This window comes from Heloderma suspectum, chromosome 12, assembly GCF_057233095.1.
Source record: "Heloderma suspectum isolate Gila_16-S chromosome 12, 16-S_ref, whole genome shotgun sequence".
In the NCBI taxonomy this organism is placed as follows: Eukaryota; Metazoa; Chordata; class Lepidosauria; order Squamata; family Helodermatidae; genus Heloderma; species Heloderma suspectum.
In genome coordinates, this window is record NC_139469.1 from 8,715,908 (window position 1) to 8,735,011 (window position 19,104).

General features: G+C 44.3%; 1 protein-coding gene across 3 annotated transcripts in view; it reads left to right on the forward strand.

Moving 5' to 3' along the window:
• Window positions 1-19,104, forward strand: part of SDK1 (sidekick cell adhesion molecule 1) — an 851,863-nt gene that overhangs the window by 63,917 nt on the left and 768,842 nt on the right. The window lies entirely within an intron of this gene.

The following is a 19,104-nucleotide window of genomic DNA, read 5'->3' on the forward strand; positions in this document are numbered from 1 at the left end:
ACTCTTCAGTGGCACTTGGGCTCCAAGTAGCCAATTATCAAGCAGCGGTGTCCTGCTATCAACTTTTTCTTTGGGGGAAAAAAATAGGTTCTTTGTGTGATCATCTCCCAGATGACCAAAGGGAACTGGCTAGAGTATTCCAGATGGAAGCAATGAAATTATCCCACCAGCAAATAAACATGACATGCTATTAGGCAGGTTGTGAAGCAAAGGCAATGTAGGGAGCCATCGCACTTCAAAGGCAGGCATGGCTGAGGTCTGCTGGGCTGACACCAGAGGCAAGATCTCGCATTGAGGATTTTCCTTTTGATGGAGAAGGTCTTTTCAACATGAATACTGATGAGGCAATGGACCCCATCCAGAAAGCCAAGAAAGATGGGGCTCACCCAACAATACCAGCAGAATCTGTCTAGATATTGGCGGTGGTTTCGTCAACAGCGGTTCTGAGACCTGACACTTTGTTTCTGCCAGAAGTAAATTCAGAATTTCTCAATCAGGATGTTGAACTACCCACTTTTTTCCATCACCTTCTTCTCAACTGGAGACCACCCTGCATGCTCTAGATGTTAAGCAGGTGCTTGCTTTTTACAGGGACAGAACAGAACAGTTTCGTCAGTCACAGAGGCTTTTTCTTTGCTATAGTGGTCCAAATAAGAGAATGCCAGTATCTTCGCAGAGACTCACCTCTTGGATTGTACATGCTATCAAACTGTCATATGAGCTTGCAGGACTCGAGTGAGAGCGCCCAGTCAAAGCTCATTCGATGAGGGGAATCACCACCTTGACTGCTTTCTGCAAAGGGGTGTAGATACAGTACCTATGTAAAGCAGCAACCTGCTTGAAACTAGCAACTTTTCTGTCGCACTATAAACTCGATGTCAGAGCAAGAGAGGACTGCAATTTTGGCCAGGCAGTTCTTTCTTCCATTCTTCAATAAGACATCAAGATACACTGACCCACCTTCAGTAAGTTAGCTGGTTAATCACCCATATGTGTGATGCACAGAGACCATGAAGAAGAAAGTCAGGTTGCTTACCTGTAACTGTGGTTCTTCAAGTGGTCATCTGTGCATTCACCCGGCCCCCCACTGCTTCGGTATCAATGTCACTATGAAATTGGTAATGAGGCAGGTTTTTTTCCACCTCAGTAACAAGAGTAGGTTGTTGGTCTCAAGGAACTGGGGGGGAAGGCGGGAACCTGCTTGGGCAAGCGCAATAGACGATGGGGGCGGGTTCCCACCAAAAATGTTTTCCTCAGCTTTGGAAGTTTCCTGAATGGTGCTCCACGCAGGCGCACAACCCATATGTGTGAATGCACAGATGACCACTCGAAGAACCACAGTTACAGGTAAGCAACGTGACTTTCTTATCACAACCAGCTGGGATGGAAACAGTTCAGGTAGCCTAATGGAATGGCTGCTGGCTAGATGAAAGTTGGGGAGAGCCACAGGTAGCTGATCCCTCAGAAGAGGCAAAGAAATAGCCCTGCTTCTCTTTTTGCTCTTCTCTGCAGTCTGATATGATAGTTGGACTGACTGGGAACTCTTTTCTAGTTACTGTACTATGTACTTACTTTCAGAGGTTTTACTAAATATAGATATTATTTCTGATCACTTGGTTATGGTTTCCTTACCTCCCCCCATACTACCTTCTAAATAAGGGATTCAAATGCATCATTCAGAAAGTATTTTACACCAGTTCCTTCTTCCTAGCAATTTGGGCCAAGTTTGTAACACAGAATCTGACCCTGAAATTTTTCAGTCATGGAGTAAAAACCAAACATGATGTGATGGCAGCAGACCTGTATCTTTAAATGTCGGTTTGCCCCAATCACATATAAAGAGGTGATAGGATTTGTGATTGAGTAAAAGGCTCTGAACCCTCCCCCAGTTCACGGCTTACCTCCCTGCAAGTTACCATCTGATAGCACTTTTCCCTCAACCAGGCTTCACTATTCGAATTGAGCCTGGCTGGTTGAAGAGTCCAGAGGTAGGCTGTGGGGAGATAAGTGGCAAGCACAAGGGAAGGTTCCGTTTCTATCACATATCCCCTTTGTTGTTTAACTCTGAGCTACACCTTCTGATCCCTGCCTGCATATGATTGGGGCAAATGTAGGGGAGACAGATCCACTGCTGTCATATCATTCATTCATTCATTCATTCATTCATTTCTATACCGCCCAATAGCTGGAGCTCTCTGGGTGGTTCACGTTATATGTCTAGTTGGCCTGACCTGCTGAGGGGCATATACTGACTTTTATGGCCAGTGGACATTTTTTTTGGGGGGGGGGGGTAAAATGAAGGTAACAGAAGTTGCTCCAGGAGCAATTCAAGGATCAAGGTGTGAACAATTCTTGAATGCCATATGAACCCCAAAAGGCCCCAAAGGATATGATGCAGATGGTTTGCAAACAAAACAAAACCCCACAGCAAAACAACCCACACACTTTGAGATTGTATGTTGAAATATTTTTAATTCATTTAGGTACTGTAAAGCACATCATATCTATTTATTTATTTTATCAATGTTTTAATATACACCACTTTTATTTCTCTTGAGGTGGCTTACATACAGCAACCTTACAAGATTAGTAGAACACACACACAAAAAAATAAAACTAAAAATCAATTTTAAAACAGCAAACAGTAAAGCCAAAGAATTAATACGAGCAGCAGAAACTAGCCTCGTGATACCATAAAAGTAGAGAGATTCTGTACTTATATAAACATCCCACCAACACTGACAGAGAACCCTGTTTATTTGTACAGATTACATGAAACTTTCACATCTTTATCCCTAATGTTCCTTTAAGTCTTTGCTTCTTGGCTTCTTCTGGTATGGTTTTTGTTAAAAGTGTATTTCAAGCTCTGCAGCTCTTGTTAATTACTTGTAACCTTGTGATTCTCTGACTTTCTTCCCTCCTCCAGTTTTAATTTCTCAACACTGGTTATGTTTCACATGTGGAAAAGAGAAATTCCTTTGCAAGCTAATGTACTTCCTTAATTGTCTTGTACTACACCCTCTCCAGTTCTAAATGTTGCATGCTTTCGCTTGTATTATTTGTGTTCTAAGGCATCCAGTGATAGGCTGTTTTAAACTCCTGTTATAGGTACATTGAGCCTTCCTATCTGGGAATGTTATCTTTCAAGTATGTGTGTGTGTGTGTGTGTGTGTGTGTGTGTGTCCATCTAAAGCAGGTAGATCCAAAATGTCTAGCTGGGTTGCCTCCGGCAATAAGCAAGTCACACTTATCTGGGTTGAGATTCCATTTATTCAACGTCATCCAGTCTATTACTGTCTCCAAGCAGACTCTCAGGAACCTAACTGCTAACCTGGATCTGATGTAAAGAAGAAATAGATCTGCGTTGTCAGACTATATTGATACAACATCTCAACCAGATGATCTTTCAGATGTTAAATATAATGACTGAAAGAACAGAAACTTTTAAGACTCTGCAACAAAGCTACCATTAAGTCAGAGTTGGTAAGCCCCCAACACCATCTACTGAAATTTGCCTGTAAGGAATAGAATCACAGCAAAGCAAAACTTTGAATACCTGTAGATGATTTGAACCCCTTCATGGATCACTGCCTTGTTGTGGCGAAGTGGCTTGCGTAACTTAGTGAAGCCGTAAGCTATGCCGTGCAGGGCCATCCAAGATGGACAGGTCATGGCAGAGAGTTCTGACAAAATGTGGTCCACTGGAGAAGGAAATGGCAACCCACTCCAGTATTCTTGCCAAGAAAACCCCATGGAACGTATCACAAGGCTACAAGATATGACGGCGGAAGATGAGCCCCTCAGGTTGGAAGGTGTCCAATATACTACTGGGGAAGAGCAGAGGGTATTTCCAAGTAGCGCCAGAAAAAGTGAAGCGGCTGGGCCAAAGCCAAAAGGACACTCAGCTGTGGATGTGTCTGGTGGTGAAAAGAAACTCCGATGCTGTAAAGAACAATATTGTTTAGGAACCTGGAATGTCAGATCAATGAATCAAGGTAAGCTGGAGGTGGTCAAACATGAGATGGCAAGATTGAACATCGACATCTTGGGAATCAGCGAACTAAAATGGACGGGCATGGGCGAATTTAATTCAGGTGACCATCATATCTACTACTGTGGGCAAGAATCCCTTAGAAGAAATGGAGTAGTACTCATAGTCAACAAAAGGGTGAGAAAAGCAGTACTGGGGTACAATCTCAAAAACGATAGAATGATCTCAGTACGAATCCAAGGCAAACCATTCAACATCACAGTAATTCAAGTCTATGCCCCAACCACTGATGCTGAAGAAGCTGAGGTTGATCAGTTCTATGAAGACCTACAACACCTTCTAGAACTAACACCAAAAAAAGATGTCCTCTTCATCATAGGGGATTGGAGTGCTAAAGTAGGAAGTCAAGAAATCACCGCAAGAACAGGCAAGCATGGCCTTGGTGTACAAAATGAAGCAGGACAAAGGCTAATAGGGTTTTGCCAAGAGAACACGCTGATCATAGCAAACACTCTTTTCCAACAGCACAAGAGGCGACTCTACACATGGACATCACCAGATGGTCAATATCGAAATCAGATTGATTATGTCCTTTGCAGCCAAAGATGGAGAAGCTCTATACAGTCAGTCAAAACAAGACCTGGAGCTGACTGTGGCTCAGATCATGAGCTTCTTGTTGCAAAATTTCAGCTTAAATTGAAGAATGTAGGGAAAACCACTAAACCATTCAGGTCTGACCTAAATCATATTTATTTATTTATTTATTTATTTATTAAATTTATTAATCGCCCATCTGACTGGTCACCCAGCCACTCTGGGCGATGTACAACCCACCATAAAACAATTTAAAACAATAAAATTTTACCATAATTTTTTTTTTTTAAATACCCTAACCCACCCCAAATGCCTGCCTGAACAACCACGTTTTTAATGCACGACGGAAGCTCATTAAAGAGGGGGCATGACGGAGTTCCCTAGGGAGGGAGTTCCACAGAGTGGGGGCCACCACAGAGAAGGCCCTCTCCCTCGTCCCCACCAGTCTAGCTGTCCTGGCTGATGGGACAGAGAGAAGGCCATCCGAGGCTGATCTTGTTAAGCGGCCTGTCTGGTGTTGCTGGAGGCGCTCCTTAAGATAGGCTGGGCCGGAACCATATAGGGTTTTAAAGGTCAAAACCAACACCTTGAATTTGTCCCGGAAAACAACTGGTAACCAGTGCAACTCCTTCAGCACTGGAGTGATGTGATCTCGCCGGCGGCTGCCTTTAATCAGGCGAGCCGCCGCGTTCTGTACCAGCTGCAGCTTCCGAACCGTCTTCAAGGGTAACCCCACGTAGAGCGCATTACAGTAGTCTAAACGAGAGGAGACTAGGGCATGTACTACCGATGGGAGCAGATGGTCGGGAAGGAAGGGGCGCAGCCGCCGTATCAGATGGAGTTGATACAGCGCTGTCCGGCTCACAGCTGACACCTGAGCCTCAGTGAATATATCCCTCATGAATATACAGTGGAGGTGAGGAATAGATTTCAGGGATTAGACCTGATAGACAGAGTGCCTGAGGAACTATGGACGGAGGTCCGTAACATTGTTCAGGAGGCAGCAACTCAATCCATCCCAAAGAAAAAGAAATGCAAGAAAGCCAAGTGGCTGTCTGATGAGGCTTTACAAGTAGCTGAGGAAAGAAGAGAAGCGAAAAGCAAGGGAGAAAGGGGAAGATATATCCAGCTGAATGCAGAGTTCCAGAGAATAGCAAGGAGAGACAAGAAGGCCTTTTTAAGTGAACAATGCAAAGAAATCGAGGAAAACAACAGAATGGGAAAGACTAGAGATCTCTTCAAGAAAATTGCAGATCTCAAGGGAACGTTTTGTACAAAGACAGGCATGATAAAAGACAAAGGAGGCAGGGACCTAACAGAAGCAGATGAGATTAAGAAGAGGTGGCAAGAATACACAGAAGAACTATACAGGAAAGATCTGAATGTCCCTGATAGCCATGATAGTGCGGTCACTGAACTTGAGCCGGACATCCTCGAGAGTGAAGTCAAGTGGGCCTTAGGAAGCATTAGTAACAACAAAGCTAGCAGAGATGACAGTATTCCAGCTAAGCTATTTAAAATCCTAAAAGTTGATGCTGTTAAAGTGCTGCACTCAATATGCCAACAAATTTGGAACACTCAACAGTGGCCACAAGACTGGAAAAGGTCAGTTTACATTCCAATTCCAAAGAAGGGCAACGCCAAAGAGTGTTCAAACTACCGCACAATTGCGCTCATTTCACATGCCAGCAAGGTTATGCTCCAAATCCTACAAGCTAGGCTTCAGCAGTATGCGAACCGAGAACTACCGGAAGTACAAGCTGGGTTTCGAAGAGGCAGAGGAACTAGAGATCAAATCGCCAACTTTTGCTGGATCATGGAGAAAGCAAGAGAATTCCAGAAAAACGTCTATTTCTGCTTCATTGACTACGCTAAAGCCTTTGATTGTGTGGATCACAACAAACTGTGGCAAATTCTGAAAGAGATGGGGATACCAGACCACCTTACCTGTCTCCTGAGAAACCTGTACGAGGGTCAAGAAGCAACGGTAAGATCCGGACATGGAATAACCGATTGGTTCAAAATTGGGAAAGGAGTACGACAAGGCTGTATATTGTCGCCCTGCTTATTTAAATTATATGCAGAGTACATCATGAGAAACGCCGGGTTGGATGAAGCACAGGTCAGAATTAAGATTGCCGAGAGAATTATCAACAACCTCAGATACGCAGATGATACCACCCTAATGGCAGAAAGCGAAGAGGATCTAAAGAGCCTCTTGTTGAGGGTGGAAGAGGAGAGTGCAAAAGCTGGTTTGAAATTCAACATTAAAAAAACCAAGGTCATAGCATCTGCCCCCATCACTTCCTGGCATAAAGCCTTTGACTGTGTGGATCACAACAAACTGTGGCAAATTCTTAAAGAGATGGGAGTATCAGACCACCTTACCTGTCTCCTGAGAAACCTGTACGAGGGTCAAGAAGCAACAGTAAGTCCCGTGGACTGCAAGGAGGTCCAGTCAGTCCATCCTAAAGGAAATCAACCCTGAGTGCTCATTGGAAGGACAGATACTGAAGCTGAAGCTCAAATATTTTGGCCATCTAATGCTATGAGAAAACTCTCTGGAAAAGACCCTGATGCTGGGAAAGACTGAAGGCAAAAGGAGAAGGGGACGGCAGAGGACGAGATGGCTAGATAGCATCACTGATGCAATGAATATGGACTTGAGCACACTCCGGGAGAGAGCGGAGGACAGGAAGGCCTAGCGTGCTATGGTCTGTGGGGTCACGAAGAGTCGGACACGACTGAATGACTGAACAACAACAACAACAACAACAACAAGATGATTAGAAAGGAACATAAATCAATTGTCTATGCACTTTCTTTTTCAAGTTCCCATTTACCCAAGTTTTGTCTTGCAGATCAACCTGGATCCAAAGTCTAGTCCACCAAATCCATCATTACGGCTTTTCTTTGGATATTTTTCCATTTTGAACTTTACTCATTGTAAACAGGGTTGGGTTTTTTTTGGAGAATAGGTCCACAGTGTTTCCATTCAATCCAACCTCAGTACTATCACACCTTGCAAGGTAGCTCCCTGGAATGCAAAATTTAAATCCAAATTTGATTTAAATTAAAGCTTATCTCCAGTTCTACCCTCAGAAATGCCATAACCAGACTCAGGATACAACAGATGTTAACCACCATTTTAGAAGGGTGTTTTAACAGAATCCCAGAGGATTCCAGATTGTACCCATGTGGCAGTGGGTCAGTGAAAGACTTCCTTCATTATTTGTTTAACTGCCCTATTTCCTCTACAGTTCAAATAAAGTTTTTAGATTCTATCATTTCTGATTTGGATAAAATTGTTTACATCTCATAATAAGGCAATCTTATTGGCAGTGGTGGACTTTGCTCTTATAGCAACTAAATTTCAAGCCATTTTTTTTACTCTCTACAAGGAGTGAGAAGTAAATTTTACTGATTATGAACTTTTGTTATTGATGTATTTTTTATTGTTTTTTCTTCTTCTTGTAACCAGTGGTTGTAACAATAACATTGTATTGATGCATGCATGCATTCATTCACTGGAGACATCCAGGAGGGTCAACACGATGTGTTTCTGGACTCAGCTCAAAGTGTTGGTTTTGGCCCATAAAACCCTAAATGGTTTGGCATCAGGGTACTTGAAGGACCATCACCATAAGCTCTGAGGATCTCAGTACCACAATCAAGACCACATCTGTCAGCTTGGACAGTGGACTGTTGGGCAGTAGGGTGGATGGTACACCAGCAGAGTCTCCATCCTGCCTCATCTTTCCAACACCAGGTAGAGGCACTCGAAACTGGCAGACTGTGAAATCGGAAATGAGCCTGGCATGTTCTTCCAAAATGAAATGGTTAATAACAACCACTTTCCAATTAACCTACCTGGCATTTGTTAGCAGCACCTTCAGACTTGGGGGCAGGGCGGGGTGGGGTAAACAATTGCAGTTGAGCCACCAGAATGACTCAGTTCAGATGGCAGGTCAAAATTAGAAACATCACAAAGATGTCTCGCTCACTTTGCCCTCATCTGATGCCCCCCCCCAACTTAGCATCATCTGCCCTCAACTACTTATATGGTGTCCCCCTTACCTCTGGATCCTCCCCTCAAAACATATTAACCCAATAACAGGCATGAAGCAGATTCTTACAGCAGACCTTATAGAGCATCTGCCTGTCCTGTTTCACTGGGGAGAAACTCTTTCCTAATACCTGGTCAGCCAAGTATAACTCTAGTATCATGGCAGAAAAATATTTGACCTTTGCCTCGCCCTGTAGGGATGCCTCACAGGGACTACTCCTTTTGGTATCACCCCTTTGGCGGCCTGCTGCCAGCATCAGCCTTCCAGATAAGTCCTGCTTCCAGGAAGGTTTATTTATTTTATTTATTTATTTTTATTTATTATTACATTATATCCTGCTTTTTCCCACTTGGTTGTCCATCAGAGTATATTTATTTATTTGTTTTTCTGTTATATTGATTAGTCACTTTATAAATTACAATACTTTAAGAGAGTCACAATATAAACCAGATTAAAACAATAAAAATACAACAATTGACAAAATCCAATCCAGCATAAAAGCATAAAACAAATGACAGGACCAGTAAAAGTCAATCACATAAAAAAACTAACCCAACTTGCCAAAAGTGAAAACCAACCAATAACCATCATCAGTAGAGACTTCAATAAAATGATGTTAACATGGTATGAAAAAGGCCTGCGAGAATGAAACTGTTTTAGCTTGGTGCTGAAAGGGCATTAGAGTAGGCGCCACGTGTGTCTCTGTCAGAAGAACATTTCATAAAAGGGCTGTGAACGAAAAGGCCTTCTCCCTCATGGCCACCTTCTGGACTTCAGCTTAAGGAAAGCACTCAGACAAGGGCTTCCGCTGATGATCTTGGGGCATGGGTAGGTATCAAGTGGGAAGAGGCATTCCTTTGGGTACTCAACTCCCAAACTATGTAGGGTGTTAGAAATCAAAACCAGCACTTCGAACTGGGCCTAGAAATTAATGAGAAGCCAGTGCAGGCAAGAAAGCCTGGCCCCAATTAACAGCCTCACTGCCAGGTTTTGTAACAGCTGCAGTTTCCAAACTGTCTTCAAGAACAGCCCCACATGCTGACAAAAACAGCAGTTGGCTGTAGTTCTCCCCTCCATAATGTCTAGTGGAATTTTAATTTTTTGTAGGGCCATCACAACATTCTGCAGATGTGAAGAAAGATGCATTTAAGTTATGACTAATGTAGGAGCAATAATGTAGGAGCAAAAGGAACTAATCTCTACAGGGATACTAATTTTATCTTTAATAATTTTTAAATCAAGTAAATATTCAGTAGTTGAGTAGTTTGTAGCCAGTAATATAACTGTTGATATTCTAGATCTGCCATTTGAATGTTCAGACTTCTAAACTAGCTATCTGTGATACTGGATCTTTTAATCCTTCGTTTGAATTAATAATTGCACTTCTTTTGCCTCAGGCTCTTAGCTGGATATTGGCAACACCGAACCTGCTTCAGTATATTTGAAAATTTACAATTGGTAGGAGGAAATCCTTTAAGGTGGGTATTAAGGGACTTTAAAAATAATTTAATATAGCCCTGTTGAAAATACTTACTGAAGGCAATTCAGTATTTATACCTTGTTTTTATTTAATAGTGTGACTAGAGAATTCCTTTGGAAAAGTTATATCTTTTTTTTTTTGTACATTCTTATTCATTCCATCTTTGTGTATCTGTTGTAATTGAAAATATATAAAAGACAAGCGTCCTTAGACTCTTATTCTGGGTTGTCTTCATTCAGTCAGATTATCTTTGAACTAATGGACTTTGGAAAAAATGCTCAGAGCTAGTGATTTAATATTATTAACACTTCAGTCAACAGAATATTAACTAGTGTTCTGGAGGGCATAGAAATGTAGAAGACTCAATGGAGTCTATGCATCCCACAATTATTTATACATACTTATACCCTATTAAAATATGGACCCTGTAGATGTGTAAATGAAGTCTGGATTTCAGCCATTAGTCATTCATATAGTAAGAAATGTATGGTTTTCCTCTAGGGTAAATACGTTTCTTGTATATTTTATTGACTTTTGATTCCGTTAGCCATGTTTGATTGCTTTTACAAGAGAAATGTGAGATAACTAATTAAATTAATTATTACAATTTTTAATATCATGATACAAGTATATATCATAGTATCACTGACATTATTATTCCAATATATACCTGTAGCCTTTGGTTATATCTAAGTAGCATGTCATATATGTGTAACTGGAATTTGTATAGTGCTTTCAGATGTTCAAAGTGCATCAACTAATTGTAATCCTTATAACAATTATTTTAAGTTGTCGGTATTATTATCCCCCACATGACAGATGTGGGGGACTGAAGCTGAGAAAGAGAGTGACTTGGCTAAGCCCACCTAGTGAGCCCACGGCAGAGGCAAGATTCAAACTAGGGGACTTCCTGAATAATAGCTCTTTGCCACTATGATACACCAGCTCTCAAAGTTATCATATCCAAACAAAAGGACCCTCTAGTTGAACTTGTACCATCTTCTGAATATAAATGAAAAATACTGAAGTGTCTTCTCCTGTTTGGGACTGAATTACAGAAATAGGGGAACTAGGATCATGACTGGAGTGACAGACGCTCAACGTACCTGTTTAAATTGCTGTAATTAATTCCAGGGTTTTCTATAATGCCTCAGTATTTTTGTGATTGATTAGTTATTTTCATGGTGGGAAGAGGACAGAGGATAGCTAACCCAGCCCCCCAAACACAGATTGTCCCAGTGCATAGACATTTTGAGCCTGAACTGAAGAGCAATGCTTAATGATAACATGGAGAGGAAGATGACAATGTAAGCTTCCTTGGGTTCCTTGCAAGAGGAAAAAAGGCCAGATATAAATGCAATAGTAAATGAGTCACATTAATTGGTTCAGGGACCAATTTCCTGGACCCACAGTGGGGTGCACCCACTTGCCGCTGTTTAAATTTGGCATCAGCAAAAAAGGGTGCATTTTCACTTTAAAACAAGGTGTGTGGGAAGTGTGTGCCTTATTTTAATGCATAATCGGGCTCCCAGAACCCCATCTCTGGAAGACCAGAGTTTAAGTCTTCCTCCTACACCTGTGATAGTCAAGGCAAGTGTTGAGCAGGGAGAGGAGAGAAGCAAGTCCACCCAGCCTCCAACATTAAAGCAGTCAACCTGCCTGAGCCAATTCTTGCAGAGACAGGAAGAACAAGGAGTTGAGTTTGTACTTATTCCCCTTTGGAGCAAAAGTAACTTAAAAAGGATTTCGACTGGGGAAAGGGCATGGGAGGACAGGGTTAAACACCCTCTCCCAGGCAGCTACTTCTCCAATCTTCTCCATGGAGCTGTTAATTAGTCAAACAAAAACTGCTGGATATCCTAGTTCTGGATCTTTCCTTTTGCATCTCTTGTGTTTGTAAACAAACTTCTCTGTTTACCCACCAGAGCAGTCTCATTTTCTGGAAACATTGTAAGATTATTATTTTCTAACTTGGCTAGGTGGCTAGAATGAATGTCTGGGATGCACCATTTTATTTGTTTACTTCATTTTTAGAAATAGTCTTTATAATATACAACTTCAAAACTGTATTTTCCTGTATCTTTAAAGAAATGATGTTTCCTATATCATTTAATATTTGTTGCCTGCCCTGACGTTTTTGGGATTAAACACTAGAAATCAAAATAATATATTTTGCTATTTGTTAAGTTTAGAAGTCCATTCCATGTTTTCCTATCAGTTCTAACCCTGCTTTTATTTTAGGACTAAAGCTCTGTTTCTATTTATTTATTTACTATATTTTTATCCCACTTTTCAGACAATTATTGTCTCCCAAAGCTGCTCACATAATAGAAAAGAGAGATAGAGGCCCTGCCATCAGGCTTACAAACTAAAAAGACAAGACACACAAGGGAAGGGGAGCGAAGGGGAAAAGAAGAGAAGGAAGATCAGTTTTCCAAGGCCAGGGCTACAGTTGGGTATTTCAATGCACTTGGGGCCAAGCTGATCTTAGGTTGCTGGTTTTCTTGCTTGAATAGCACTTGGTGGCTCTTGTTTCTTCTATACAAGCTAGATGTGGCCAGGCAGCCGTGAAAGATTCTGATAGGCCTCAGTTTAAGTATTTGCTTGATACTAAAGTTGTTGTAATAAAACCATGCTCTCCTTAGACCACTTTTCTCTGTTTTCCTGTGTCCCAGAAGAATCTTAGAGTATTCAGAGAGTGATAACACTTTTTTGTCAGCTTGGCAATCTTAGGCTGGTCAACCTGTGTACACTTTTGGAAGCGAGTTTCATCGAGCTCTGCAAAATTTCTGAATAAGCATGCAAAGAGTTGGACTGTTACCTTCATAAACTGAGTTTTCACTCATTTTCTAATCTGGTCTAAAATGATGTAGATTGAGGTTAACAAATAGTTCAATGCTTATCAAAAGGCAGAAAAATGGACCACTTAAACAACTCTATAGAAGCCAAGAGGATACACTACATTTGAAAACATAGTTGCTGTCAATGTCTTTTTTTTTTAGAGATAAGCTGTGTGCTTAAAAAGATAAATGTTATGCTAAAATGCTGGGAAACAGATCGTAATGTACTCTTCTGAATTCAAAATATGAGGCACAAGTGAAATTCTTTGCACCAGATGGAACTGAATCCATAAAACTCTTAAAGTAATTGTGTAGGATGTGCAAACAGCTGACAAACTATAAGCCAAACACTCATGATTTATGGAATGAATATTCATTAATGCGTGTCTTTTAATGAGAACAGTTCAACCAATGTTTAATTTGAAGCCTACAGTTCCTTTCAATTTCTCTGGTGATATTCCAATTTATCTCTCTGTTATGTTCATCACTTTTATAACAAGAGTCTTCTCAAAAACCCTTAAGTGCTGTTTATTGTTGCTGAAGCCCCTAGTCTGTATGGAGTTACATAGGTTTGGATAATATTGGTATTTTTTCATACTCTCCATTTGCTCCTCAGTGATTTTGCCTTTTCTGTCCAGCATGACACGTAACATGTGCAAAGCACAACTTTTGTAATGGTAGTTTGACACTATGCTGCTTAAAATATATTGGATTCTTTCTTTTAGAGAATGTTGCTATTATAAAGAATGGTTATAAAACTTGTACTGTATGAACATTGCTTGTATGCATGAAGAAACAAGACAAAACTGGTGGGGGTTACACCTATTCCATAACGGTCCATGTAACTGGGGCTTTGCTTTTAGTTTTGATTGCTGCATAAGCCCTATCCAGGCATTTCCCTGCACATGAGTAGAGCTAAAGTGGGGAGCAGATGTGTGTGGAGGTTCTAGATTGCTGAATCTAGATCGTTCTTGATTCAACCAAATGCACCTACAGAACCCTTTGCAGATCTTCGTGCTTAATGTGCAAAGATCTGGGAGGCGGGCAGGTTCATGGAGGCCAGGCTTATGTGCATGCTTACGTCCTCTGCCTACTTCAGCTCTACTCATGTGCTGACGAATGCCACAGCTGCAAGTGGGATTCATTGTTCACTTTAGCGAATTGCCAGTCATGGGAACTGCAGTGGCAAATGGTTAAGCAATTATTTCGGGTTGTAGCTGAAATACCTAGTCTTGACTGCATGGTGTATGGAATAGTTGTATAGTGTTGCTGTATCTTTAAGGGATAGCTTCCTATGTGTTGGGCCTGGAGAATGTGAAGTAGGGGTGTGTGTGTGTGCGCGCGCATGCGTGCACATACACCTAACAGAACAGTAGGCCTGCTTGTTTTAAGTATTTGTTGTTGCTTCTGTTTTCCTTTAACATTTTTTCCTTTGGTCCCCAAATAAAATTAGGGAACAATCTTATGGCCACTAGACAGTGGCTAGATGGCCATAGGATTGGTCGGTTTCTGAGAACCACCTCCCCACCTCCTCCCCCGCCGCCTTGTAGGCAGCATGGAACATCCCCAAGCTCCATGCTCATAAGAGCAGCATGGGTGGGGCAAAAGGGGGTGTTCCTGGGGATGGGGAGTGTGGAAATGCCGGTATGACATTTCCTACGTGTTGTCTGGCCTCCCCACCTCATGCTCTGACGTCGTGTGGCTAGACAGCCAAAACTGGATGTCTAGCTGTGAATTCAGGGTGCCTGGAGCACAGAGGAGAGGATTCCCTCTGTGCTCCTCCCACCATGCATTGGATAGGCGGTGACCTCCGAGTTCAGAGGTGGCTGCCTATCCCAATAGGATTGCTCCCTAAGTTGATGTTCTTATGATGTCTTTTGGTATGAAGCTGATATTAACGGATTGGCTTGAATGAGACCTATTAAAAACAACTGTTGGTGTATATTATTAACTACTTTTGTGACTCAACCACAGTTTAGGATTTTTTTCTACAACCATAATATTTAAAAATATACTTTTGATAATTAGTTCAAACAATTGCCACATGTCTCATGTCTTTGAACTCAAGTGTCAGATGAGGATGAACAGGCCACGTCCAGCACTACTGTACCACATGCTGAAGGGCTAGACTGGGTTCCTGATGCCGAGCCTGAGCTGGTGATCAGGAGCCTGCAGAACCCAAGCCAAGACTCTTATGTCTGCTTTTCCCTGAGCCCTATTCGCGTAGAATCATAGAAACATGGAAGGGGCCTACACAACCATTGAGTCCAACCCCCTGCTTAATGCAGGAATCCAAGTCAATGCATCCCTGACAAGTGGCTGTCCAGCTTCTTCTTGAATGCCTCCAGTGTGGGAGAGCCCACTACTTCCATAGGTAATTGGTTCCATTGTCGTATTGCTCTAACAGTCGGGAAGTTTTTCCTGATGTTCAGACGGAATCTGGCTTCCTGTCACTTGAGCCCATGATTCCCTGTCCTGCATTCTGGGATAATTGAGAAGAGATCCTGGCCTTCCTGTCTGTGACAACCTTTCAAGTACTTGAAGAGCGCTCTCATATCTCCCCTCAGTCTTCTCTTCTCAAGGCTAAACATGCCCAGTTCTTTCAGTCTCTCTTCATAGGGCTTTGTTTCCAGTCCCCTGATCATCTTCATTGCCCTACTCTGAACCCTCTCCAATTTGTCTGCATCCTTCTTAATGTGTGATGCCCCAAACGGGACACAATACTCCAATTGAGGCCTAACCAGTGCTGAGTAGAGGGGAACTAGTACTTCCTACGATTTGGAAGCTATACTTCTATTAATGCAGCCCCAAATAGCATTTGCCTTTTTTTGCAGCCACATCACATTGTTGGGTCATATTCAGCTTGTGATTGACAACAATTCTAAGATCCTTCTTGCTTGTAGTATTGTTGAGCCAAGTATCACCCATCTTGTAACTGCATTTGGTTTCTTTTTCCTAGATGCAGAACATGGCATTTATCCCTATTCAATTTCATTCTGTTGTTTTCTGCCCAGTGCTCCAGCCTATCAAGATCACTTTGAATTTTGTTTCTGTCTTCCAGGGTATTAGCTATCCCGCCCAATTTTGTGTCATCTGCAAATTTGATAAGCCTAAGGAGTGAAGTATTTCCTGCATCACCACACCTGCCCAATGGTACAACAAGCTAACCCAGTAACTAACTCATGGTTTCTTGTTAGGTTAACTGTTGGATTTGGATGTCACACTTAGTTGGAGTTGATTGTGGGTTGCTGAGTAAAAGTGGAAGAGGTGGGTGCACTCTTTCCCACTTGTTCCCAACGACCCAGCAGTTTTTAAACTGATGGGTTGTCATTATGTGCGAACAGCCCCTTTAAAGATTCACATTCTTAAGGCAGGAGGGTGGCGCTTAGGGACTCCAAAGACCTCAATTCACCTCCAGCCTTCATTTCAAGGCTTGGAATTCACCTGGAATTTTCCATAGTGCTGCAATGACCATTGCTATATGCAGATGTGTCAGAAAAAAATGGTGGGGCTTGTGACTTCAGGCACATGACTTACAGCTCTGACCCTTATAATGGGTGGAAAGCCCACCTGCAAATAAGCTGAGGGAGAGGCACCAAGTGCTGGGATATCTGTTGTGTACCAAAATCAATGTTATCTACCCTGTGGAGAGACGGGGAGAGTGCAAAATTGAAGATGACTCAAAATTGCAAGCTTTTAAAGGAGTCACTTTGACAATATGAGAGCCAGGGCCTGCAGGAGAAGCCACCACCACCACCACCACCGGGGAAGAGGCGTGCTTGCCGCCGCTGGGCCTGCTGCTGCCGCCGCTGGGCCTGCTGCCGCCACCACTGCCACCACCACCAGGCCTTCCTTGTGGACTTCTGCCTGGCAGACCGCCAGTCCCTGCAGGACCAGGCCCCCAGGTACCGAGCCAGTTGTGCTGCTCCACCTGCCCCTCCCTGGAGGGGCTACATAAGCTGGCTGGCTGAGGTGGCCTGGGAGAGCCAGGGCCTGCAGGAGAAGCCACCACCACCACCACCACCGGGGAAGAGGCGTGCTTGCCGCCGCTGGGCCTGCTGCCGCCGCCGCTGCCACCACCACCAGGCCTTCCTTGTGGACTTCTGCCTGGCAGACCGCCAGTCCCTGCAGGACCAGGCCCCCAGGTACCGAGCCAGCTGTGCTGCTCCACCTGCCCCTCCCTGGAGGGGCTACATAAGCTGGCTGGCTGAGGTGGCCTGGGAGAGCCAGGGCCTGCAGGAGAAGCCACCACCACCACCACCACCGGGGAAGAGGCGTGCTTGCAGCCGCCGGGCCTGCTGCCGCCGTCGCCACTACCACCGCCACCAGGCCTTCCCTGTGGACTCCTGCCTGGCATTTTTAAGGGGATTTTAATTGTTTTGTTTGTTTGTTTTATTTTGTTGGGGGGGATTTTGTTGTGTTTTTAGGGGTGGGTAGCCTGCCTGATAGGCGGGAGCGAGGGGGCATGTGTCCACCTGATGGAGGCAGTGGGGGGAGTGTTGGGGGCCAGAACATACCGAGGCTGGGCGGCAGGCGCTGGCGGAGCGCTAGGGGCAGGCCATGCCAGCTAAGGGGAACAAGGGAGAGATGTGTAGTATCTGTCCCCTGCTCCGGGCCTGTCCAGAGCCAAAGGATGGCTGGGGGAGGCGTGACCCCATCTTCTGGCCTTCGTTTGTTGCTCTGCAATGCCAGGTCTGTTACCCAGAAAACCTCCCTCATCCATGACATGATCCTGGATGAGGGTGCAGACCTGGCATGTATTATGGAGACCTGGCTGGCCGAGGCTGCTGCTCCAACCCTTGCGGCCATGTGTCCAGCTGGATTTTCGTATGCACAGCAGCCGAGGGCTGGGGATCGGGGAGGGGGAGTGGCTGTTATCTACTGAGAGTCCTTGGTCTTCACCAGACCCCCTCTCCGGGAGACCAAGGTTGTTGAGTGCATGTACTGGAGGTTGGGCCCGAAGGGCAGTCTGGGGATTCTGCTCGTGTACCGTCCACCCCGCTGCACGACTGACTCCCTGGCCGAGGTGCTTGAGGTGGTCTCTGATGTGCGTGTACAGTCCCCTAACTTACTGGTGTTGGGGGACTTCAACGTACATTCGGAGGCCATCCTCACAGGAGCACCTCGGGACTTCATGGAGACCATGGCCTCCTGGGAGCTGCACCATATTCTAACTGGGCCCACCCACGTAGCCGGTCATGCACTAGACCTTGTGTTTGTTTCTGGAGAAGCGGGGAGTGATCTGGAAGTCGGGGGTATATCCACCACCCCCTTGTCATGGTCAGATCACTATCTGGTGATGTTAGACTTCTCGGTTCCACAACCCCTCCACAGGGGTGGAGGACCCATTAAAATGGTCCGCCCCAGGCGTCTTATGGATCCAAATGGATTCCTGAACGCGCTTGGGGATTCTCTGGGGCATGCCAACGGCCACTCGGTCGAGACCCTGGTGGGTGGCTGGAATGCCGCAATCACTGGGGCATTAGATCGGGTGGCTCCGAAACGCCCTCTCCCCCTGAACAGGGTTCGGACTGCACCATGGTTCAATCCGCGGTTACGAGCTCTGAAACAGGAGGTGAGACGGCTAGAGCGCCGGTGGCGGAAGTCTCGCTCCAAAGACGATCAGACACGGGCTAGAGCTGTATCTTCAGCCTATCACGCGGCGGTGAAGGCAGCAAAAAAGAAATATTATGCTGCCTCCATCGCGTCTGCAGAGTGCTGCCCCAGGAGGCTGTTCCAAGTGGTCCGGAGCCTGGTCGGTCCTGTGGCTCCGGAACCACTGGAGCATTCTAAGGCCTCCTGTGAGGCTTTGGCAAGGCACTTTGCAGATAAAATTGATCAGATTAGGTGTGTTACTCTGCACACTGTGGATACAGTTAGTGAGCAAGAGGCGGCCTGTGGCAAACCGGTTTTGTGGGATCGGTTCCAGCTTCTTCCTCCTGATGAAGTGGACAAGGTGCTTTCATCTGTAAGGCCAACCACCTGCTTACTTGATCCTTGCCCATCTTGGCTCATTATGAGCTGCAGAGAGAGACTGGGTGAGGGGATCAAGGCGGTGGTGAACGCCTCCCTTGAGGAGGGAGTGATGCCATCAGCCCTCAAGGAGGCAGTGATAAGACCGCTCTTAAAGAA